The following is an 18,271-nucleotide window of genomic DNA, read 5'->3' on the forward strand; positions in this document are numbered from 1 at the left end:
GGTGAACTGTCAAATGTGCACAGTATTTCACATGGATTTTCACAATGCAGGTGTATTTTTCTCTCCATGTCAAGCAGGGAATGTAGCTGAATGGGCTGCACTGTCAGTGAGGACAACTGCTAAGGAGGAGAGGCATAATGCCAAATTGGCTTCCAGTTAACAATTTCAATGAAAACCTCACCTTACAAGAATATGAAATACTGATTAAAGCAGAAAACATCCCAGAAAAAAACAACAACACAAAGAAGTGACTGATAACTGAATGAATAGTACAATGCAGCAGAAAATGGCAACAGAGTGATTGTTCAGACATCAGACAGCACAGGTGCCTGATGGACTGAGGCAATAACTGAGCTGAATTTTTGTTGACTTGGCTAGTGAGGTTTTAGATCCTTTAACCTGTCTAGGGTGGCTAGAAATTTTTACTGTCTGACTTCTACTGTTTGAAACAAAAAAAATCAACTGTTTTTCAACATCAACCCTCACAGCCCCTAACCCTCCATGGCTTCCCTCTGCCTAGAAGTTACAGCCTCCATTTAGTGGCTGGGCAGGCAGAGATTCTCATTCAGCCCTGGGAACAAGTTTGATGGTATCATAGAGGAGTTTTGGTCTTCTGCATCTAGAGAGAGGGGGGAAGAGGAGGTCTCATGTTGGACATAGTTCAAATACAACAAGAAAGTAGTGTTGTTTTAGGGGAGGGTGAAAGGCAGGTCAGAGGCTGCAATAGGAAAGAGAGAAGCAAACGATCATGAGAAGCCAAGTTAAGAAAAAAAATGCTAAAACTAAAAAGTTGAAAAGGAATAGTACAGTTGCACTAAAGTGAAATGATAGAGGTGGGTGTGAAATATTTCACAGAACAGAGCTGTGGAAATTTCTGCCAAATGGCGCCTTCCCAGAAGTACTGGGTGGTTGGGAACTTTGATACCTTCACTTTCTGGCCTCAGTCTAACTACATAAAATCTAGATTTATTTCTAATCACTTTGTATGGCTCCATTTTCTCTGGTTTACTCCAAGTCATTTATTCATTGATTTTATTCATGTAAGTATCCCCATTTCAGCCAAACCAAATCCTATTCATCCCTAATGGCCCAGCATTGGACTCTTCTCCATTATCGAGTTTCCCACAGTCCTTCCAACCTACAGAACTCTTAATATCTGTGGAAACCAAAGCATGTTACCCAGACCATTTATTTGACCCTTGTCATGTAATGCATTTTGCATCTTGGATATTTGTATGTTTATCTCTTGCATGACACATTAAATTGCTTATGCTTTGACTTCCCAAGTAGACCTCAGGCCAGAGAGTTATCCACCATTTTTGCACATTACATCCATTTGGGTTCTAAAATTTGCACATGAGAAAATAAATGCTCTGGGTTGAGAGTTTAGGAAAGATCGCTGGCAACTGGTGTGTGGTAGGAAGCCTGGATGGAGGCTGGAGAAATGAACTCAGCAGTTGAAGGATGTAATCTTCAGAGTAAAAAACTTTCAACGTTATTGTATAGCCTCTGTAGAAGAAAATCTATAGTAACAGGAATAAATTGGTAGTGTTTATTGAACTCTGTGATACATGCTTCTTTATCTATATTATCTATATTTAATCCTTCAACAATAAATTTTATTTTTATGGTATGTGTTATCATTCTTATTTTAAAGATGATAAAATTGAGACTTAAAAATGATACTTAATTTGCCCAAATTCTTGTACCCCATTGAGTAGGAGTGACTAGATTCCAAACTTGTTTTTATTAACCATGTTAGACTTTGTCTCAACAACAATGGGATTATGTATGACATTTGCATTTTCACAGGAATGTGAAAATATGTTTCCTGAGCTTTACCTGCTCTGTCAGGAAGCCTCTGGAACAAAACATTCCTGATGGGACAGACATCACAATTTATTATGTAACTGCTCAATTTTGTTTCTGATTTTCATGTCTTGTTCAGGCATTATGCAGCCTCTCCAAATGTTCATGTGTTAGGGCTTCTTTGATTACAAGGAGTAACTTGGAATAATGGAAAAGAACCTGGAGACAGAAATCTAGTTTTCCGACTACCGAGAATCACAGGCCACTGTGATTGAATATCCGGCTTTATCTGTGCTGCTTAATTATGTAAAAAAGCATAGAGTTATACCACATAATACATTGTTGATGATTATGACTTAAAATCTTGAGAAACAGAAGCATTTATTACATTATTCTCTATACTTTTCACAATTTTATTTAATAAAATGATGTATGTTTTTAATTATGGTATTTGTTAGAGAGTTGCTATGCTTTTATTTTGCGAAGTTAAAATAAAATAAAAGGAAACAAAACTATAATTCTTTACCTCTATTATCATGACATAAAAGAGGATATTTTAACACTAAGAGAATACAGAGGACATAATTTCAAAATTAAGATGAGTCATGTAGGTTCAGAAAACCTCACTTCATCCTCTTGATTTTCTGCTTGTTTTCCTGGTGTGGTGAGAACTTGTCATAACTCATACTCACTCACTGGCTTTGGGGACACAATGAAGTGGACAATGCTGACCTTACCCGTACCCTCCTGTTGTGTCTGTGAAAGATTTGGGCTACTTGCATATAGACAAAGCAAAGAGAAGAATTTAGGAACTTGAATGCTTCAAGGAAGGCAGCACTACATATTTGGCCTGTATTTTGTTTTGTGCTCATGTTTAATAATTTCTCCATCGACTCACATCAAGATTTCTGCCTCAGTTCTCTAGCTCCTCTCAGGTTCGGTGCATCAATCACACATGAAAGTCATTGTACAAATATGACTGACACAACCAGTTCACATAGAAATATGTAGTGATCTATGTACTCAGTGTCCTAGGGGTTTGTTGCAGTGGGAATAATGTTGGGGTCAGCTCTGTTGACACCTCTCACGCCATGAAGTCTTTAGCTCATAAACTTTCTGCAAGATTGCATCTCCCCACTATCACTTGATCTTTCTGATGGCTTTCAAAGCAAATCAAGTTTCAGGTAGCAGGTTTTGTTCAGATGGGATTCTCTGTTGTGAGCTTTTCCTATTGCTATCCGTCACACTTAGGGTTTGGCAATTGTTAGGAGTCATGGCACAAAGGAGTGACTCCCTGTGGTTCATTGGGGAAAGTGGGACTTTGTAACTGAAGGACCAAGTGGGGGATCTGGTGGTGACTCTGAAATCTGTGGAGATTTATTATTGTGAGTTAGTGCTGTCAAGTTTGGTTCTGTTGCCATGGTGTCTGGCTAGTTGGATTGTTTGTTTTAGCTTTTGTAAATGTGCCCAGATATGGGATGTGCATTCAGTCAACTGAAAGGAGACTGAAGAAGCAGGGTGAAAAAGGAAATAATTACACTCTGGTTTGGGAATGAGTCAGAATCCCAAGGTATTATTTATTGCTTGGGTTCATATAAATGTGCTCCTTAGCTTCCTTTTCAGAAATGAATTTCTGCTTTCATTTCATGGTAATCAATATTTACAGCTCCAGTCCCTGCAATCAAACATGAAACTCAGATTAACATTCAAACTAACAATATTTAAACAGGAAATTTGAACTTGATCTATGGATTACAGTCTTTACCCTTCAAATAAGACAAGGTTTACATTATGGGCCTTCATAATATTTTTTGCCAGGGTCTGACATTTCTCCTGGTTTTGGCCTTTCCATTTTCAGTGTGATGTTCTGAGCAAAAGTTAATACCATAGAAACAACTATTTTCCCTTTCTTCATCTACACCTTGTACAAGATGAGTTGCTCCTCTGTTTTCTAACCAGAAGCCCAATGGCTGTGTCTGTGTGGATTCAGTGAAATTAATGGGGCTTCCCTGCACGTCTGTGAGCCCTGACTGTTCCTAATTGCCTAGAATCCCCCATGAAGTACTTCAGAATCCTGACTGCTCAGTTTCCCCATAGAGCAAATTTCAACAAACTGGATGAACCAATTAAGTGTCCTGGTGTAGATGGCCAGTGCAGATCTTCATTTATTCATTCATGTATTCTTTCATTCTTGCTTTCATACCTTTCATAATGCACATCCTAATTTATTATGCATTTAATAATAAATTAATTATTTTTTTGAGTGGTGCTTGAAGGAACATACAATGTGATTGGAGGAAAGACATAAGCCATCTAGTAATGGTGTGATGTATGACATGCCTTACCAGAGATAGGAGTGAAATGTCACAGCTCTGAGAAAGAAGTGGTTCATTTAGACATCAGTGTTGGTGAAGATGATTAGAATAGGCTTTGTGGAGGAGACAGACATCCAGTTTGAACTTGATGATGATTTAGTTTTGTCTGGGAGACAAACCAGTTGTGGAGGATTCCAGGTGGAGGAAATAATTGGACACAGGTCGTGATTTGTAATAAAAAATGATTGGGGTAGAAGTTGTACAAGTTGAGATTCATTCATGTCCCTTTTAGTTCTTATTTATGTGATGCCTAGTAACTAGCTAGACTGATTATTTCACTGGCCAACTGGTAGCCTCAGCCCATTGTAGACAGAGCCACAGGGGAACTAAGTGACCTATTACCTCTCTCTACTTTTAAAATCTTGGATTCCCTGTGGAGCTAAAGTATAACCCACATTTTCTGACTCATAGAATTCATATGTTCTCATTCTTTTCAAGTGAATTGTGGTCTCTGCAAGTTTTGGTTTGCATTAGATAGGAATTCATTCCAAAAATTAGCTTTAACATAATATGTTGCTTTATGAGTTTAACATTTGCATTGCTTCAGAAATCAATGAAATTTTAATGACTCCTAACACCATATCCCAGATGCTCTCCTTCTTTGCACATCCTGAACTGCTTCCTAAACATCTCCCCAGAAATGTGCCACTGAAACCACAAATTTTCAAAGCTAACAATACATCTTCTCTCTTGTACCTGCTTCTATTTTCTATATTAAATTCACCACCAGTAATGCATGGCAGAAACATCACTTACTATAATTTTTCTCCTCTTTTCACTTTGACCACCTTATGCTGTAGCTTTGCCTCTAGTCCAGGGGTGGGCAAACTTTTTGACTCTAGGGCCACAATGGGTTCTTAAACTGGACCGGAGGGCCGGAACAAAAGCATGGATGGAGTGTTTGTGTGAACTAATATAAATTCAAAGTAAACATCATTACATAAAAGGGTACGGTCTTTTTTTTTTTTTTTAGTTTTATTCATTTCAAACGGGCCGGATCCGGCCCATGGGCCGTAGTTTGCCCACAGCTGCTCTAGTCTCAACCCATCCGGTCCACCTTTCCTGTTGCACTCCAGGTGCAAATTTGATTATGTCCCTCTCCTCATTTAAAGCCTGCAATCGCTCACAGTGAATAGTCTTAAAGGTTAATGGGTATCCAGGAAAGATTATGAAAAGAAGAAAGAAGAGAGGAAGGATTGAGGAAGCAATGTGTATGTGTGTGTGTGGGAAGGGGGACAGGTTTGTTCCATGAGAGAATGACAATGTTAGGTTGAACCATGTTAAACAGACTTTTTATCCTCCAAGATTTATCTGAGTTTTAACATCTAGTGCTTTTGAACCTCTCAAATGGCAACTATAGTTACTCACCATTTCCAAAGCTCACTTGACTACAAAACCCATGTTTCTGAGGAATGCTGATTAATATCTTGTGGGGCACTAGTGTTTAGGGAAATCTGCTGTTCCACACTGACTCTATCAAGGTGCTCAGAGCCTTCTTATTTTACCATAGTCTCTGAATCCTGGGATGTTGATATTTTCAAACTAAGTCAACTTGTTGTTCCCCCCAAACACCATCTCTTTATTTCTAGTATGTTTCATTCTCGTTACTTTCTCCTGGGAAATAGACCAGAAAGGCCTCCTTTGTGATTCCTGCTAAAACACCCTCACAAAGATTTTTCTCAGCTACTTTGTTTGACTCACATGTTGCCTGCACTGTGATGAGAAAACTTGAAGTGACAACCAACGTTTTGTTTATGAGCAATCATTTATTGTTCATCTTGTGTCTCCTCAAATGATTAACGCAATGCTTGGGATAATTTAGTGTGAACAATTGCAAAATCTATGGTAATCTTTTTCTGGCTAATACACATTGCCTTGAATGCAAGAAGATGCCACAGGAATCCTCAGGGAGAAGAAACCTACATTTGAGAAATTCTAAAGTAGGGCATCTTCTAAATCAGCTCTTATTCTACCCTGTACATGTTGAGCCACTATAGAAGTTCCTTTGGGAGGAGGGGAAACTAGCTTACGTTCAATAAAACCTATTCCAGAAAAGATAAGTTAATGCATGGTTCAAGCATTTGTGACTTCTAGACTCTCATCTTGCAATGCTTACTAAAAAATCAGTTAAACCTATTCTAATCAGTGTTCCGGAGATGGTTGATACTGGAGATCTTTTTAAAATGAAATAATATCAGAAGCATTAAATATTATTGTTACTACTGACTCTGAAAGTTACCGTATCCCAAATCTTTTATTTCAGAGTTAAAAAAACTAGGTTGAAGTCATTAGAAAACTAAAAAACAATTTTTTTGAATCAACTTGTGCTACTTAATGATTTAATTCTGACTTTTTGAGAGCCTGATGTTGGACCCAGGCCTTGTTGACTTTAATGGAGTCTAATCTCAAATCTCATCTCTACAGGAATCAAGGGAAATTTCTACTATAGTCTTATTTGGCAAGGCTTCTCTCCCTCCATTTTCTCCTTTGTTGAATGAGCATTAGCTGTGAAGAAGTTTCTAGAAAAAGTTGTTATTAATTTAATGTACACTTATTAGTCACATAGATAATGGGAAAGTTTGGATGCAGATTCAATTATTAAGTCCCCCTAAACTTTCAACAGTATCTAAATCAAGAAGGATGGTCCATTAATTACCTGTATTGGCAGGGGAATCACTTGGGATACTTTGGAACAAAAGGAGTATTCATTAGTGGAGAAAGAAAATGGATGGAGCTTGAATTCTTTATTTCTCGGTTCCATGCCAACTTTGAAAATGGTCTAGTTGCAACTCTTAGCAGTGGATTCCTGTAATTGTAGAGGATTTAATAACGTGTTTGGAACACCGGGATAGTACTTTCATTATCACCCACTAATGCAGCTACTGGTGTTATTTTTGATGCAAGGTACCCTTTCTTGTGCTAGGAAAACTTGTACCTCTTGAAGTTACTTTCTAATCCAATTTCTTTGTAAGTGCTGAAACCCAAGGCTAGTAGGGAAACAGAAAAAAGTTGTCACCCTTGGGCCTGTGCTACACAACTATCTCCTTTGGGTATCCAAGGCCTTCCATACAGTACAGGTGCTTACCTTGGCTTATGGTGAGTTTTTTATATTAATGAAGGATGATCTTTCCAACATGTGGTGGATTCTGGAATGGCTTCAGAATGCTGAAGTTCTTAACATCATATAGTTCATGCCGTATGCTTTGATTTATGAAAGCTTTCAACAAGGTCAAAGTCTCTTATTATTCTACCAATCTTTCACTTTTCAAATATTTATTGAACAGTTTGAGCGTGTCAGGCACTGGGACACAACAAGTACTAAGATATGTGCTGACTCTAAAATACTTAAAATATGAGAAAGAGGCAGGTAAAAATACTGGTGCTAGAATTTGAAATATTGTGGTCTGATAATACAGTTCAGAATCTTACCAAGTTATAAACCTATTCCACTTATTGCACCTCATAGGGTTGTTTAGAGGAATAAAAATAGCCCATGTAAAGTTACATAGCACTTGTCATATGTTAAATGCTCACTAAATGTTAACTGACATGATTGTTATTTTTATTACCATCACCCTATCACTCCATGTTGGAAGAGCATAGTGGTTAAGCACGTTCTGGGGCTTACAGATTGTAATCAAATTCTGACTTCGATACAAAAAATGTGTGTGAACTTTGGCAGGATACTTAACTCCTTCATACCTCCATTTCCTAGAAAATGGGGATTATAGTGGTAGCTCTCAGTGGAAAGTAACCTTCAAGAGAGCAAGGATGTTTTCTGTCTTGTCTTTGCTGTAACCTTAGCTAATAGCTCTCTGCCTGCACATATTGAGGACCCAATAAAATTTTTCTTCTTACTATGATTGTTTAAATGAATGCATTTTTTTTCATATTAAAAGCTCTTTGAACTCCTTGCATAAATTCCTATTTCCGATAAATTATCAAAATACATTGTTTGATTCTTCTTTCTAATATTTTATCTCAGAATTTGCATCTATATTCATAAATAAGATTGGCTATAATTTTCCCCTTTTTTCTCTGTTATTTACCAGGATTATAATGGCCTCATAGCATACTTTTGGGAACTTACCTTCTTTTTATTTTCTGGTACATATTATGTAATACTAGAGGCCTGGAGCACAAAATTCGTGTGCAGGTACAGTCCCTAGGCCTGGCCTGCAATCAGGGCCATCTTCACCTGCTGCTCACAGCCAGCCCCGCCACCTGCCGCCACCCACCCCCAGTTCCATAATCGCCATTGGGTGATTGGTGCCTGATGGCCAGGGGAAGGGACTGAGAGGTCGATGTTTCCATCCGCTCTCCGGCCCGCCCCCACCACTGGTCGCCCTTTGTGTGTGGGGCAACTGTCAGGGCGAGGGCCTTGGCCTGGCACCACCCGAATCCCCCGCCACCCACCCCAGTTCCCCATTCACCATCAGGTGAACGGAGCCTGCTGGCCAGGGAAAGGGACCAAGAGGTGGTCAGTGCGCCTCACAGTGACTGATCCAGCGGTCATTCTGGTTGTTCCACCATTAGGGTCAATTTGCATATTACCCTTTTATTATGTAGGATAGAGGCCTGGTGCACAGGTGGGGGCCAGCTGGCCTGCCCTGATGGGGCCCTCGATCAGGGTGGGTGTCCCCACTGGTGGGTGGGGCTGGCATGGGTGAGGGGTTGCCAGGGTTTTGCAGGCTGGCCATGGCCCCGATTGGAGTGGGGGTCCCCGCTGGGGGGCGGGGCCAGCCTGGGGGAGGGGCCATGGTCGTTCTGGTCTCTGGTTGTTCTGGTCATTCAGCCGTTTTGGTCTCTGGGCTTTTATTATATAGGATAAACTTCATTTATTTCCTGAATAGTTAAAATAACTCATCTGTAAAACTCTGTGTGTATGTGTTTGAATTTTAACTACTGATATAATTTATTTAAAGGTTGAATTTTAAATTCAGTTTTAACCAGTTTTTTTTTTTAAAGATCTTTTTGGGTGTTTGTCCTTTCCTTCTTAGTTATGTGTGTGCATGTGTGTGTGTGCGCGCACGTGTGTGCGCTCACGCATGTGAATGAAATCAGCTGTTAATCTAATAATAATTTGTGCATGTAATCTGTATTTTATTTCATGTTTCTCTGACAATCATTGATTATCAATTATGCTTTTAATATTTGACATTTTCCTAACAGTGTATCTAGATATTGATTGATTGATTCTTCATGAGACTTAATGTGTTTTTTTTCAATCTGAAGATGTTTAGCTTTCTTTAACTCCTCTCTTTAATCTATCAGTACCATCTCCTCTTCTCTCCCACTGTTAGCTAATGGCCCTTCTTATTTCTCTCAGAAAACAGAAGCAATCAGCAGATACCTTTTCATCCTTCCACTGTCAAACTTCCTTGGTCCCCATTTATACTATCTGCTCTTATGATGAAAGAACACTTTGGGTTTTATCTTCCCTTGTTTCCTTGATCCCATTTCCTATTGCCTGTTCAAAATCATTCCTCATGGAATTGTTCTCTCTCTTTCCTGTACCATCAATGTCTATGTCTGTTGGTGAATTCCTATCAGGTGCAAACATGCTGTAACATTCTCACACAACCAGTCCCAGCTCTCAAAGAATTTACACTTTAATTCTACATATAGGGGCAGAGTGTGATATTTCTCACTAAATATCCACATGACCTATCCTCAATTTGAGTGGGGTCAGTATTACTAATCCTTGCCAACTCTTAACTCTTTTGAGACAAATAAGAGTGGTGTGGCCTCTCCATGGCCTGATATCTCTCTCTCTCTCTCTCTCTCTCTCTCTCTCTCTCTCTCTCTTTCTCTCTCTCCATATTCCACCCCCCATTCTCCTATGCATTTAGCTGAAAGCAAAAAATTTATTCTGAATGAATGAATGAATCAATTCTATCAATTATCAGAACAGAGGTGTGTTACTAAACATGTCTACAAAGTGTTTCTGATTAATCAAACCTTTGAAAATATGTCACTGTGTTTGGGTTGGTCATAGAGGCTAGGACTTTTTTTAAAAAAAATTAAATTCTTTATTGTTTAAAGTATTACATAAGTCTCCTTTTCCCCCCATTGACCTCTCCCCAGTTGCTCCCATCCCTCAGCACATGCCCTTATCCCCCTACTGTTTGTGTCCATTGGTTATGTTCATATGTCTGCATACAAGTCCTTTGGTTGATCTCTTACCCCCAATCCCCACCTTCTCTCTTAGATTGGATGGTCTGTTCGATTCTTCTATGTCTCTGGCTCTATTTTTGTTTATCAGTTTATGTTGTTCATTATATTCCACAAATGAGTGAGATCATGTGATATGATCTCCAACTGGCTTATTTTGCTTAGCATAATGCTCTCCAGTTCCATCCATGCTGTTGCAAATGGTAAAAGTTCCTTCTTTTTAATAGCAACAAAGTATTCCATTATGTAGACATACCACAGTTTTTTAATCCACTCATCTGCTGATGGGCACTTAGGCTGTTTCCAAATCTTAGCTATTGTAAATTGTCCTGCTATGAACCTAGGGGTGCATATATCCTCTCTGATTAGTGTTTCTGATTTCTTGGGATATATTCCTAGAAGTGGGATTACAGGGTCAAATGCAAGTTCCCTTTTTAATTTTTTGAGGAAACTCCATACTATTTTCCACAGTGGCTGCACCAGTCTGCATCCCCACCAGCAGTGCGTGAGGGTTCCTTTTTCTCGGCATCCTCACCAATAGTTGTCGTTTGTCGATTTGTTGATGATAGCCATTCTGACAGGGGTGAGATGGTACCTCATTGTTGTTTTGATTTGCATTTCTAGGATGATTAGTGACTTTGAGCATGTTTTCATATGTCTCTTGGCTTTCTGAATGTCCTCTTTTGAAAAGTGTCTAAAAGTGTCTATGTAGGTCCTTCGCCCATTTTTTGATTGGATTGTTTATCTTCCTTTTGTTAAGTTGTATGAGTTCCCCATAAATTTTGGAGATTAGACCCTTATCAGAGATAACATTGGCAAATATGTTCTCCCATGCAGGAGGCTAGGACTTTTTAGACAACTCCATGTGTTCTGATTGTGGGTGATGACCAGAAACGAAAACCTGCCTTCTCGCCTGTCTCACACCATGGCATTGAAGGAGTGCTACCCATCGGCCTCTTCTCTTTGGTGTTTATGTTCCTGGAGCCTGACAGTATTTCCATTTCACAGACTTCTCAAAAACAGAGAAAGCAGAGCCAGAGAAGGTGATTAGAAGCAAAACTAGGGGAGAGAATAAAGGTGTTTGCTTGTGTCTGGAAGACTCACAAGGCCACAGGCTGGGGGGTAGGGGTGGGCAGGGAGAGTCTGAAGGCAAACTGGCCCAGTGACAGCAGTGACTGAATGATTCGGAAGTAAATCTGTGCTAACCTGGGGTAAACACCTAAAAGGACACAACTGCCGGGGAAGGGACATTTTTATTCTGCATGGAGAACACTGGAAAGAGAACTTAAACATCCTCAGCATCTCATTCTTAGCACAATGGTAGAACCTGGTCATCACATTAACACATTAAAGGTCAGTTATTCAAATTTACCAATTCTCCCACAAAAGAAATGAAGATCTTATTAAAAAGAAGGAAGCTTCAGAGCTTTGTTTCAGCACTTGAAGGGACAACATGAGTGCTCTTTTAATTGCTTCCCATGTTTTTCCTGATGGATGTTAAATACTCATAATCAAGTCAAATCCATTTTTTTTTCCTGTTGAGAAGTGCTCTCTATCTAAGCAATGACAGATAGTATTAGATGTAACATGCTTTACGAAGGTTGCCATGGTACGAGTTCATCTGTTTTTCACCTCCTATTTTTCCATAAATAACAGCATGGAAGAGTGCAGAAAGTCCACATAGAATAGATGTCTGGGGCTAGAGCAATCACTCAGTGTTCTGCCATGCAGGAGAGCCACCGGGTTTTATGTTAATGCATTTCCTACTAAAAGCTCCTTCTTTCTCTCTCTCTTTCTGGTTTGGGTATCTCCAGTATTACCTTTGATTTTCAATATTAGACAGATGCAAGCATCAGCACCAAACACTGGCAGTTTTAATTGGCTTAATGAGATGGCAATGTGGGGTGTGTGTGTGTGTGTGTGTGTGTGTGTGTGTGTGTGCAGCTGAATTTCAGTAGCAGCTCACTCCTTGTGAATGCCGACTGTCTTAATTACCTCAGATTTAGTAGTCATCAGATTTTTACAATGGGACAATGGGTTTTCAAACACAGCTTTATTTTTCCTTTCCAGGATGGAAAACTCAGCCATTCCTTGTATGCCTACTGAAAATTTCTAACGCGTATGCATGTATTTCTTAAGCAATTCTCTCTTTTGGAGTGGGTCACTTTGAGGTGACATGAAAATGTCCCCCACCGCCTCTGAACAGAGCAACCTTTAATGTTCAGTTTAGAAAATGCCCATTTAGTGCCTGTTCTGTGTTCTGAAATGTTCTGGGGAATCAGAGCTAATTAGGATGTGGTCCTTGTCCTCCAGGAGTTGTTATTCTGCTGGCTCGTTTTCAGAACTTTAGTTTGGGTTTCGAAGGATTTCTCTGCAGGCTGGAGAGATGGTACCGTGGGGCAGATGCCTCCGTGTCCTTGTTGAAAGCTATGTCGGTGGAGTCCACAGGTCTGGGTGGCTTAGAAGGGAGTGAGCATGACTGACTCAGTTATCCCACAGCAGGGTGGTGGGAGGGGCACTGTCCTTGCTTAGTCAGTCCTCAGTACTTATCGGGGACCAAGGCTGAGGTAAGAGCAGCAGGAGAGGCAGGCTTGTGGCCACAGTTGTGTCTCTCGCTTAGAGGCTTCTGCTGCCTTTTAAGTCTAAGCAGCTCTGAAGTTTCTGCTCAACCCCATCATTTTTAGAGGGCCCTCATTCCTACCACCCCTCTGCTCTGGGATAACTGAGTCAGTCATGTGCTAGACTTCAAGAGCAGTTGTTGACTTGGGACAACACAGTGCCTCTGTGACATATCCTGACACAAACATTCACTTTGAATATTCAGGGTCTTGGCCAACTGCCTGGCCAGTCACAGGGAAGTGATTAGAATAACACTTTTTCTCAAAATATGGCACACAAGATATTGTTCAGTAAACTTTAAAAAATGGTTTTGATTTTATTTTCATATAACAGGAAAAAAAATTAGCCAGTACATCAAATGCACAGTAGAGGTTAAAGTTAATTTCCCCATGATAGATAATTTTAAGAAAAATGTAGATGTGTTTAAATAAAAATATTAAGTATAAATTGTTTATTATGTAGTCAGGAGAGACTGGTTGCTGTAACAAATAACTCCTGAACTTCAAAGACTTAATTTAATAATGATGTTATGCATTCATATCACAATCCAATGTGAGTTGGCATCATTGCTCTGCTTAATGCAGTCATGGAAGCCCTAGTCCAGTGATGGCGAACCTTTTGAGCTCGGCGTGTCAGCATTTTGAAAAACCCTAACTTAACTCTGGTGCCGTGTCACATATAGAAATTTTTTGATATTTGCAACCATAGTAAAACAAAGACTTATATTTTTGATATTATTTTATATATTTAAATGCCATTTAACAAAGAAAAATCAACCCAAAAAATGAGTTCGCGTGTCACCTCTGACATGCGTGTCATAGGTTCGCCATCACTGCGCCTAGTAGTCTCTTTCCAACCACTGAGCCTCGGGGTCCTCCACTTAATCATCTGAATATGGTCTGGAGATGTGATCATAGGGAGAGCTTGGCGGATTGCATAGGGAGTCATCATGGGCCAGGTCTGGGGACCGAGGTTATCACTCCCACTACATTCCATTGGCCAGGTTCCCATCATGTGGCCACATGACTTGAAGGGAGGCTGGAAACTAGTCTCGCTATGAAACAGTTTGCTAAACAACTAATCTCTGGTCCACATCATTTTAACAAAGTTATGAAGGCTAAGCATGAATGACTAGCTTATGCGAATGCTGACGAAAGAGGAAAAGAATGAACTCTGGGGTTTGGTTTTTAAATTTTAGTCATAACACTGATTTTTTATGTCTCAACACTGTCATTTATAGGGCATAGGCACTTTACCCAATTTCTCTGGGGCTCAAAGGCTCTTCATGCCAAGTAAGGTCACCCTCCTCAGGTGTTTTGGGGGGATGCTAGGAGCTCCTACAGGTTTAGTGTCATGCCCGATACTTGCCATGAGTAGGTGCTCACCATATGTGAATTCCCTTCCCCGGTTTCCCTTTCCTCTTCAGTTTTCTCTTTAAAAATTTGGAAAGAGACCTTTGTCATAAAGGCAACCTTGTCAGTAATTTAAGTGATGAAATACTCCCCGCCACGGGGAGAAGGGCATCTTTTCTTTTCCTGTATTGACATGCTTTCCATTTCAATATCATATTTTAAAATATGCCCACATAAGAATTTTAAATTATCAACTATGTATATATTTTTTAAAAATATACAAACCAATTACATTTGATCAGGCTAGATTAAATCAAAAAGAGTTAAATTAAGACATCATTAAAAAAAAAAACATGTCTATTTGGTTGGCATTTTCTATGCAGGCTTTTCCTTTGACATTTAGTTAGAACAATGATACGACAAAGTCACATAAAGGAGGCAATTGCTCTTTAATTTTGCCTTCAACCTGAGGCAAGAATTTTTGAAGCCATTTCAGGTTTATAGGATTAAGTTTTACATTCATTTGCACATTTTCTTATTCACCCACAGTAATTAAATTCCCTTAACCTATTGAGAAGTCCCTACTGTAACTTATAAGGATCTCATCCTAAAAGAGATTCTAAAACTAATGAAACATAGCAAATCTATAACAGTAGCCAAATAATATTCTCCTCTCAATGAGCACAGGAAAATTCCATTTTATTGTGAATGGGGCAAGTCTATGACTAGTGGGTGGGAAATTAATCATAACACAAGCACCAGCCATTAATGCCTTCCATTTTCCCCACTGAGACATCTGCTGGGGAATTTGATCTCATAGGTAACAGCGATACCCCAAGATTTCTGAGTCAGTTTAAAATTTCTGGTGGACTGAGAAATCATAGAAATGTGTGCTAATATTAATAAAAGGAGGGTGATGGAGGACATAGGTAATAATGTCAATAATTTTTTTAAAAAAACCACTCATTTACTTGGAACTTGCTAGACCCTGAGGGAGTGCTTCACAATTGGTGGAGGTAAGGTTTCAAATCTAGCCGGTTGACTCCAAAAGTTCTTACCGCTCTATTATCCTGACTCTGGAAACATTTTTTTGGAATCATAAAATCTGGAATTACAAAGAAGAATTCACAGTAGTGTTCTGCCTACTTCCTGTGAGACTCTAAAAAATTCAATTATTGTCTCTCATTTGGAAAACCAAGATTAAAACACTTGGAAAAATATAGTTTCCTATCTGTGTATGTTATTATGTGGACTACAGGTTCACTTAGGGCACTAGAGAAGCTGAATGGCTGAATGGTCTTTAAAAATAGATCATTTGGCTCAGATATAGTTCCTCTGTCTTAATGAACCAGGTCAAATGTTAGTGAGGTTGAACGCCATTTGGAATTCATTACATTTCATTCCACGAGTTATAGATTAATCTAACCTAACAATTACTGAGCACTGAAGTGGGCAAAAGCACATTCCAATGTTTCATAGGAGCTGCAAATACAAATAAGCTGTGGTCTTGGTCAGCAGGAAATTCTTGACAGCAGGTGATAGAAACTTAAGAAGAAGGAGAAAAGGAGGAGAAGGAGAAGGAGGATAAATGGATTGGCTTCTCTAACTGCAAATCGAGGGGTATTCTTCCAAGTGGTGAATGATGCCATCAGGAGTTGCTTTCTCCCCATTTCTCAGCACTGCTATCCTTGAGTAGGGTGTCCTTGTAGGTAAGATGGTGTCCTGTAGCTCTGAATTCAGAGCTTTCTAGTTTAAGAACTCCAGTGTAAAAGAAATTTTTTTTTTCTGAATAGTTCTGTACCAATCCCCAGTGTAATTCTCATCAGCCTAGATTGGGTAATAAGCCTACCCCTGAATCAATTCCTAAAATGAAGGGATGCCACACTCTCCTGGACCTGTACTAAGTTCTCTTGTACCCATTTGTGGCCAAGGAATGCCATCTGCAGCTACACCAGAAGAGATGTAGAGAAGAGGTTGTTTCTTAAAGGGACATGAATTTAAGCAGAAAACTGGATGTCCACAATAGAGAGCATTTGACTGGGCCATGAAGGAAATGCAGGGTGTGGACATAGAGAGAGGAGGATGGGAAATATTCCAGGTGGAGAATTCAGCATTAATGTGATGGTTAATTTTATGTGTCAACTTGACTGACCTAAAGAATTGCTGGTTAAACATTACTTCTGGGTGTACCTATGAGGGTGTTTCTGAAAGAGGTTAGCATTTGAATCTGTAGACCAAGTAAAGATTACCCTCACCAATGTGGGTGGGCATTATCCAATCCGTTGTGGACCATGTAGAACAAAAAAGTGGAGGAAGAGAGAACTGAGATGGGACATCCATCATCCCCTGCCCTTAGACATTGGTGCTCCTGGTTCTTAGGCCTTTGGACTCAGATTGAATTATATCATTGGGTTTCTTGGTTCTCCATTTTACAGATGGCAGATTATAGGCCTTCTTGGCCTCTATAATCATGTGAGTTAATTCCTTTAATAAATCTCCTCCTATTGATTATGCTTTTCTGAAGAACCACAACTAATACAACGAATAATGACACAAACATAGGAAATTTAGTTTGATTAAAGACATAGATTGCATAAGGAGGTTTAGTGGGTGATAGGGTGGGGTCATATAGTGGAGGGTTTTGGATTCCAAAATAAGAACTTGATCATATTTGGGAACAGACATATGAAATAAGATATTTCTCACTACTTTAGAGCCAACACATAGAGAGCCTAGTACAGGGGTCTTCAAACTACGGCCCGCAGGCCACATGCAATTACAAATATTGTATTTGTTCCTGTTTTGTTTTTTTACTTCAAAATAAGATATGTGCAGTGTGCATAGGAATTTGTTCATAGTTTTTTTTTAAATTATAGTCCGGCCCTCCAATGGTCTGAGGGACAGTGAACTGGCCCCCTGTTTAAAAAGTTTGAGGACCCCTGGCCTAGTATATAGCTGGGTCTCATTAATTAATTGCTGAAGGAACATCAATTTTATCACCAACTAGTGACCCATCGCGTGAAATCGTGCAAGACCCGGGACCCCTCCCCCCTTTACCCCCCCCTTGGTACCGCCTCAAGTCCTGGAGTGCCACCCCAATGCCCTACCTCCAGGTCATGTGGAGCAGCTGCCGGCCCCACCCCCACTGTGCACGCTGCCATCTTGTGATGGCGTTGTGGCATGAGGGTTAATTTGCATATTGCCTCTTTATTATATAGGATGTCTAATGATAGTTCACTCTGTTGGATGCTTCTATACATCAGACACTATGAAAAGTGCTTTGTAGGTATCTCATGGGTCATCAAGAAATCATATGAGGGAAATATTTTGTGTATTCATTTTATAGATGAGGACTGTGACATAAGGGTCAGGTGGTAGAACCAGGGCTTAAACTGAGGTCTATGCATTCAATTCACGTACTTACATCACAGCAGTGTGCCTCCATGTAATTTGTGCAACACCTGAAAGAATGTCAAGATCCTGGCATATATACACTGTGTTACTTGGGCCTTACTCACTATAATGTATTTCCAGGAGGTAGATATTATCATTTCCATTTTACGGCTGATAAAATGAAATTATGAGAGGACAAGTAACTCAACCAGAATCTCAGAACCAGTAAATTGAGGTGATTGACTTATATCCAGCAACTCTGTGTCCAAAATCTATTCACTTTTCCCCATACCAATCAGTTTCCCAGCAGCTACCAGGCCATCAAGTGATCATTGTGAGGAAGATGATCTGTTGGGTTTGTGTGTGTGCACCAACCCTAACATTCGGAGATTCTAATAGCCAACAGAATATTAAACGTGCATAGACCTTGTCTCATTTCTTTCAAATATTACAAAATGTGAGCCATGCAGGCTGAAAATGTCAAGGTCACAGGGATAAGATCATGACTTTAGTTGATGTGTTGCTGTTTAAATATCATGAAAATGGGTC

Source organism: Myotis brandtii, unplaced genomic scaffold (assembly GCF_000412655.1).
Source record: "Myotis brandtii unplaced genomic scaffold, ASM41265v1 scaffold1811, whole genome shotgun sequence".
Lineage (NCBI taxonomy): Eukaryota > Metazoa > Chordata > Mammalia > Chiroptera > Vespertilionidae > Myotis > Myotis brandtii.